Source organism: Equus przewalskii, chromosome 31 (assembly GCF_037783145.1).
Source record: "Equus przewalskii isolate Varuska chromosome 31, EquPr2, whole genome shotgun sequence".
NCBI lineage: Eukaryota > Metazoa > Chordata > Mammalia > Perissodactyla > Equidae > Equus > Equus przewalskii.
The window spans coordinates 13,047,433-13,056,030 of NC_091861.1; the positions used below are offsets into that span (position 1 = coordinate 13,047,433).

Sequence of the window (8,598 nt, forward strand, 5' to 3'; positions counted from 1 at the left end):
CCTTGATGATGAAAGAATTATCTTTACTGAAGGTGGAATGCTCTGTTGACACCAGCTCCCTTAGTCCCAAGCCTGGAAGATCAATTTCACGTCAACTTGTTTAGATTGATACTCAGGCCACCTGGGCCTCAGCTGTCAGGAAACCCAGTGCTTTGCTTAAACAGCAGGCAGCTATCAAAATAGGAGAGAAAGAGAGAGAGAAGGAGAGAGAGAAGGAGAGAGAGAGGCTATCAGACTTAATATTGGCAGACATTAGAGAGCTAGAGAACTCTCTCAGGTCTGCTAATGTTGCCATTACCATTTGTCAGGTGCACAATCGACCTGGAGAGTAGGGATAATGGGGCCTTTGTAAGATCCTGAATCAACGTTCTAAACAATTCAACCACTGTTCGCAGGTTAGAGCCATACTTCCCTGACCCTTCTCCCCTCTCTTTTCAAAGAAACCACTACTCCTCCCACCTCCCAGGAGCATTACATCAACTGGTACATTCACTTTTCCTCAATATGACAGTTGGCTAAGTGACACTACAAGATTCCCTCCTTCATAGCTCCTGTTTGGAAACAGCAGTTGGAATGATTTTTGCATGTTGTTCAACCTTGTTTCCAGCGTTGAAGCTTTTAGAGTTTGGATTTTGTGAATACTTTTCTTTTAAATTTAGTTATCTAATAGAAAAAGTGAATGCCATTGATGGTTAAAAAAAGGAGGGCATTGGAAGGAGGACTTTTTGCTTTTGAGTTTTATAAAATAACCTTTTAATCACTTTCATTTCAGCATTAAAAATGGCTCATGCTGTATGCGCCTCGGTGATAAAATGCAATCTGAGCTCAGCTATGGTGTGTTACCTGGACTGGTGCAGCTGTGGATTTTCCCCAGCGCCTTCAGTTTTGCTGTGGCTCTCATTCCATTCCTTCTATTCTGGACCCATCTTCCTTTTTGCTTCTCACAAGTCCCTTACATCCTTTTGAAACCATCAAGCCAGACCTAGAACTCCCCGAAAGGATTCACTTTCTTCTCTGTTAGCACTGGGAAGAAAACGGACATAACTAAAATAGCAGTATAAAATAAAGAAGTAAAAATCTACTTTCTTGCTCACTGTAGTAAAAAGACTCTCACACCGGGAAGTCCAGTGATGCGATGATAGATTCTCAAAGATAAAAAATCAGGGCTAACATTGGACTGACAAATTGACTGTAGACACCAAAATCATGTCCTTCAGTTGTTCTGTATGTAGTCCAGGAGGAATTTTCCATAGCCCTCAAACACTTAATTAGAAAATACATTTAATATGATTGAAGCATTCCAGACACCAAGAAGAACAGATACTTCCTGGGCAGGGGTCACTTCAAGAACACATTTACCTCCTTTTGCCTCCTTTTGGGCTACCACTTCTATCTCCTTTGCAAAGGGGACTGTTTCATTTCTGGGAGGAAAACATGGTGTAGGCTTTTGACAGTGCCACCTCCTCAGCCCATTTTTTAGTGCCTGAAATATTTATACAGAGGAAAGGTAATTAAAATCTTTCCTTGCACATTTAGACATCATTTGACCAACAAATATTGTCTTGAGAAGGTACCTCATTGACTTAAACTCACAGCATGGCACAAATTTATGTGTCTAGGAGAAGAGAGAGGACTAGGCAGTACTGGATCCCATAGGGTGTGCTGTGTATGCGTGTGGCTTTTGCCTGAGCCCAACATTGTGTTGGTTCAGGGACAAACACTCTTAGTGAAATAATGTTTTTGTGGTTTTGATCACTGCATAATAAAAGGATACTTTGGGTTCAGTTCTGCGAGGCTCAAAGCAATCTATCTTCACTGGAAAACACTTCAGCACACCCGTTTTACAGTAGTGCCCAGCAGCGAATTTAAATTTATTCACATAGGATTTGGTCATTATGGCCAATTCAGTCCCTCTAATGCAGCCACATTGTTAAATGTGTAAATTAGCCACCTGACGCTGAACCTAGGAATAAAATAGATAAGGAGATTCAATCTGCAATATAGCCACATATTCACTTCATGAACACAATTGTTGAATGCTGACCATAATTATTTAACAATGGGAAAAATGACTCATAAGCTAGAGAAGGAATTTTTATTTAGTCTTATAGTAAGCCCCTAGTTCTTTGGGAAGGATGTATGGAATTCATTTTTTTTTTCAGGTACTAGTTGCCTCATGAATGAGAGGACCCAAAATATAGCAACTCCCCGGTTACTTGCTTACCATTTTCCAACACACATATGAGAAGAGAGAAGAGCAAGAGGGAGGGGGAGTGAGGGGAGGAGGGGGAGAGGATAGGGGAGAGGGAGACCAAGAGGGAGAGGGGCAACAACAGGGAGATTGATTCATTATTCAGATGCTTGGGGCTCCCTTGGTGGTTTATTTGTTGTGAGGAGCCAGAAAACAAATCCATTCTAAACTTTCTCCTTCCTGGCAGATCTTTCAAAGCTGAGGTTTCTCTGCTGACTGTGCAAGTCCTTTTATCATGTGTTTGGTTTTTCAGTATCAAGCCATTTCACAAAGAGAGCATTTACTTTCAATTAATAAAGCATGCTGCAATTACTCTTTGTTCTAACCATGTGAGTGTTGCTGTGTGTGCAGACAGAAACTTTTACACTAAACAACTCTCTCCATTAGCTTCCCAAGACTCTCCTACTTCTCACCTCGTTTTCCAGTTTGCCTTCTCCCCTGAAGGTTATGCCTGCTTAGTGGCAGGTCTGCAGAAAGACACCCACATGGCAGTGAACACACGGCATTTCACTTTCATCTGCAAACTGAGACTAAAGATGTTTTTTCCCAATGACTTGTGAAGATTTTCAACTTTGATGTCTATAAATTAGGTGACACATTTTCACTAGTGCTAATGGCTGTCTCCTTGTATAAAGTATAATTATGCTTTGAAAAGGAAAATTCCTGGCTTTGGTGAAATGAGTGTATATTTTGAAAACAGTTGGTCCTCTGGCTAATTCTCTTGGTTGTGTCAGTTTGTATTGAAGCTTCAGAATTGTGTTGACACAGAATGAATCATAAGCTCCTTGAGGGCAGCATTGTGTCTTTCTCATCTTTGTACAGATCTTCCTTGACTTACAATGGGGTTACTCCAGATGAATCGTAAGTTGAATATATCATAAGTCGAAATGCATTCAATACACCTAACCTCCCAAGCATCCTACCTTAGCCTAGTCTACCTTAAACGTGCTCAGAACACTGACATTAGCCTATGGTTGGGCAAAATCATCTAGCACGAAGCCTATTTTATAATGAAGTATTGAATATCTCATGTAATTTACTGAATACTGTACTGAAGAGAAAGGTTGTCAGTGTACCAGTTGTTTACCCTGGTTATTGCGGGGCTGACCCGGGAGCTGCACTCACTGCCGCCGTCCAGCGTCATGAGAGAGGATTGTACCGCATATTGCCAGCCTAGGAAAAAAAGAGCAAAATTCAAAAATTTAAAATACAGTTTCTACTGAATGAATACCACTTTAGCACCATCTTAAAGTTGAAAAATCATAAGTCGAACCATCGTAAGGCAGGAGCTGTCTGTATTCTCGTAATTGAAAACGGTGTTGGGAACATAATAGTCTACACTGTCGGGATACAGATACAGGTGTAAATAAAGAGACAATATAGAGAACCATATTTAATCTGGGCTGCCATCACCTAGAGAGAATGGGGATGATCTTCACTTTTTCTTTGTCTATTTCCTTCTAGTCCGTTCCATCCATTCTGAACTAACAGGCCAAGACACAACATTCTTTCCTTTCTGTTTAAGTGATTAAAGAAGTAAACGAATAGAAAACACATATGAGAATCAACCTTGATGCTTACTGAAAGCGAGACTCAAATTCTAACAAGCTGTCCTAATGTGAAGACCGTGGATGCTACTTATTTGTTAAGTTAAATCTTGAATATTCCTCCAGGTGTTCAAGGTTCCTTCCTCCAAAATACTTGTTGGTGGGAGAGAGAAACTTTCCCAGCACAATCTTTGCAATGAAATTCCTAAAAAAAAGAAATTCATGATGATTATAAAAAGTTCAGGAAACACAGAAATGCATAAGTATGAAAATGAAAATCACCCATGTTCCAACCATCAATGAATCAACACTGAAACATTGTGCTGCATGAAATTCCAGGTTTATTCTACAGAGACATGAATATCTATCCATCCATCCTTCATCAGAACCAATATCTACCTAGCATACTCTGCACATGGTTTTTTAACTTCATTTTTTTCTCCTAAACATTACGTATATTTGCCTCATCATTTTAATGGCTTTCTAGTATTCTAGAATATGAATATATTATAATTAACCAGTCCCCTTCTATTGGACAGCTGGGTGATTTCCAATACTAATAACACTCGTAATACTTGTTTAAAACATTGGAGGTGACACTGGACAACACAAACAGAAACACAGAAAATTATTTTGGCTGAATCAGAGCCTCAAAATCCATTTATAATTTGACATGATGCTTATGCATTAAAAAATTAAAGCATTATGGTAACTGAAAACTTATGAAACTCTTCTATAAAAGTTGGTAGATTTACTGCATATAAATTAAAGATTATAGATTAACCATTTCATCTCTCACTAGGTATTAAGTACTTTTATAAAAATATAATTACAAAATTTATAAATAATGTGAGAAAGGAGCAAAGATGTTAAGTGATGGGGCTCAAGCACACAGTAGAATTCTGGAAAAACAAGGTAGAAATCATATGAGCCTATGTCTATATTCAGACATTCAGAAACCTGCTCTAAGGGTTTTAGGTTTATCATTGCCTTTAAAATTCATTTTAGGGACTACTGATACACATATATATAAGTCTTTTTTGCTGAGGAAGATTCACCCTGAGCTAACATCTGTGCCAAGCTTCCTCTATTTTGTATGTGGGTCACCACCACAGCATGGCTGCCAAAAAGTGGTGTAGGTCTGTGCCCAGAAACAGAACCTGCCCGCCAAAGTGGAGCATGCCAAACTTAAGCAGTAGGCCACAGGGCTGGCTCCCTGATATATATTTTTAATGTTACCTATTTGATGTTTTTCAAATTGAAAATGGTGGCTCATGAAATTTTGCAATAAATGTAATAATACAAAAAGAAGGCATAAAGTATAAAACTAAACATCCCACGGCCACCCTCCGTCACTGGGGAATTGTTCACTGCACAGGCGCACCACAACTAATGGGGTTCCCACTATACTGCAGACAGTGCAGGTTTTTGTACTTATATTTTCTAGTAGATGGCAGTATATTATGAGAACACTCCAACAGATAGAAGTAAAGAGACGAGTAAGAGTATTTTCTCCAAATTGACAGTATCTCTGGTTATTCCCCAAACTCATATACCCTTGTCCCCTTCTTATATTGCTTAATCAATAATATCTTATGGAAATCCTCTAAGTCAATTGATGTAGTTCTAAATTATTCTTTTTAACGGATGCGTCATATTTCTTATACAACTTATAGTGAAGAAGTTGAAAGGCATAATGGGATATAGTAGCTACTCCTAATTGACATTTCAAACAACCACATATATGAAATCATCAGAATTTTAATTTTGCCATGTAATTCGGTTGAATATTTATGTAATTGATGCCTATAGTCATGGCAGAGGGTGGCATTGCCACTTCCTAAAACACTATCTAAGCCCTCAATGAAAGATTAAATTGTATTCAAGATTGTTGTAGTGTTGAATATTTTTTTATATTCTTTGAAACTGATTAATCTATTGCTTATATATGTGATGACTCCTTACCATAATACATTTAATTACGCCTTCATACAGGTCTTTACAGCTTTCAGAATATCTTCCTGTAATCTTGGTATTTGATTTGAAATTACTGCATCGTGAGGGGGGAGGTGTCATTTCCCCAGTTTTCCTGTTGAGGAAGCAATGGCGTATAGAGAGCAAATGTCCTCTGGTCATAAAGATATAGGGTCAGGGTGAGCACTCAGTTAGCAGTCTTCATCTGGCCCCACGCTGCGTTGGATCATGGGATTAATCAGAAGCTTCCGTTTTCTGACCACCATAGTTAAATGGGGGTTTGCTCTGCTTTGAGTACTGTCAAAGATATCAGTACAGTTTATAGGATCAATGTTCTTTCCTTTGCTAGAATTGTCCCTTGTTGTATTTTCTTCTGGCTGCGTTTTTGACTATCTTCTTCCGCATTTCTCCGATGTTGTAGGAACACATTTGTTCTCACTCTCCACCCCAGTCCCCCAGTCTCCTTCCCCACCACGCTCGCACACACATTTGAAAGGTTAAATGAGTCTACCTATGATTTTAGCTATTGAAGTGCAGTCTAGCAGAACAATAGACCATTAATTAGCGTTAATACATCATAGAGCTTTGCCCTCCAGATCTTTCTGTTGTGCATCTCTTGTTCTATGCTAGGCCAAGTTTATAATTATGCTGCTTTACAGCTATGAGCATTTTACAGGTTATAAAAACATTTTTCTTCCTTAACATTTAAAAATAATTTCCTATTGTTGGATTGAGTGGACACAACTTTAGTTAAAGAAACCACATGATAGCAGCTTTCTGGGATGGGGAGGGAGAAACGTAATGTAGAATGAAAGCATTTCTTAAAGGTTTAAGGAAATGGAACTCTTTCAGATCACAGTGGGTCACTAGCTGCTCAGCACCACCACCACCAACAAAAAGCAAAGCATTCTTCCTTTTAAATTCAATAAGGAAGAGCTGGATCTGTTTGTCAGGAGCTGGTAAATTAGGGAACTGCACTGATTTACATTGTAGCATTACAGGCCCAAGAATAATTAACTGGCTAGAGCATATGCAATGGACCGTGGCAATCTGCAAGGATTAACAAATTAATTAGTTATTTCCATTAGAGTTTTATTCTTTTCCTTGGAAACTCGAGGGCTATTTATTTCAGCCTTTAAAAGTTCCAGAGCAGGGCTGTTCATTCAGCTTTCTGAATGGCTGAATAGAACAATAAGATTGTGTAACAACTGGGACACGTCAGTGCCTTAGTCAGGGGATAATGTAGCTATAGAAAGCCCTTTTCATCTTTTAGCAAGGGCCCATTATTCCTATGTATCTCTCTTCTATGCTTTATGAAAAGGTTTGTACAGTAAATAATGACTGACTATGTAGTAGTTCTTTCTTCTTTTGCCAAGCTCTTTTTAGCTTTGGCAGCAATTTTGTTTTCCCTGTCATCATCTAATGTCTATTTATTTTACATTGCTACAAAGCCAGTGAAATTCCCTTATAAATCCCAGGTCATGAAGATGAAGCAGCAACCCGATTCCTTTCATTAAATGTCTCCAGTGTCCTCTGCTTTTTCTAATTAGGTTCAAAGTGGTCAGTGGCTTGAAAAGGCTCTGGGCAAGAATCAAATCTGTTTGAACAATGCATTCCTAAAGGCCGTGCACACTGGATGTTTGCATTTAATTAGAAGACAGGTTTCAAAACTCAGATATTCTCTGGGTGCATTGGGGTCCTCACCACAAGGTCCTATTCCTACCCAGGCAGTTTGATCAAATTCCTCCCCTGCCTCTGGCTCTCCCTCCCACACACGCATACAATAGGCATTAGGTATTCAGAGCCTGGGGCTATTACTCACCACTGGTTTTCCAAGGCTGCAGTTTTCTTTTGTCAACGCTGCTACAGCATGAAGGTGAGAACAAGGAGCTCTGAAACTGAAGGGAAAAAGATAAAAGGAAAAGTGTGCAGAAGAAAAGAGAGGCTCTTTAACTGCTCTGTCAACCCAATTTTTCTCTCTCCTCAGTCGCAGGCATGTTCTGAAGATGGATGGGCATAGGTACAGCTGGTACCAGAGAGCAGCTGTGATTTCCATCTGGGTACCATTTAGTAGCAGATAGATTTTTCAGGCTGAAGTCTCCTCCAATTGTTGTGGTTAGAGAGGGAAAGTGAAAGGCTCAGCTATGTTTTCTTCCACTTCAGATGCTATTGTTCCAAACCATTGCCTCTCCCTGTGTTGGCTCCTTATCAAAGAGAGGGGAATTATTTGATTGTGGGGTGAGTGGGTGGGGGAGTTAGCTGATGAGAGCTGGTGGAGTCAGACATGAAGCATCTCATGGAACACATTAAATATTAGATCTATCCAACACATCCTTCTCATATTGTCTGTCATTACCCTCCTTCCAAACTATGGGCCATCAGTAAAGATTGTGCTCTTCTGAGGTGTGATGTCCATGCTTATGTCTGCACAGTGCTAAAGTAAATGGTTGAAACATGAAAAATTCAATGCATTGACTACAGTCTGTCTGGGTTGTGCTAAGAAACCAGTTTGAATCATTTATCTTTATCTCTATGAGAGAATTGACATGCGATGCCAGGACAACCACCTCAGCCAATAGTGTTCTTCTGGACAAATCTTTAAAAAAAATATTGCATATCTGAAAAGATTTCGTTAAGGTTAAAAAATTTTTGTTTTGATTATTTGATAAAAATGTCTTAAAAATCCAATTTGCTAATATTTTAACAATTGAAAGTTGGTGTTTTTCAACTAGTTGTATCAGTGTAGCATGGGCATTGATTGAATTAAATTATTGTTTTGGAGTGAATTTGCTCTATGCTTTGCTGTTCTGCAGCTCTCCCATCCAT

General features: G+C 39.1%; 1 long non-coding RNA gene across 1 annotated transcript; it reads right to left on the bottom strand.

The window, feature by feature from the left end:
• Positions 1-843: 843 nt before the first annotated feature.
• LOC139080636 (uncharacterized) lies at positions 844-7,943 on the bottom strand. The gene is made up of 4 exons (XR_011535305.1): positions 7,595-7,943; positions 3,833-4,003; positions 3,339-3,424; positions 844-1,023 (listed from the first exon to the last, which is right to left on the bottom strand). It is a non-coding gene; the product is annotated as an uncharacterized lncRNA (long non-coding RNA).
• Between the last annotated feature and the right edge of the window lie 655 nt (positions 7,944-8,598).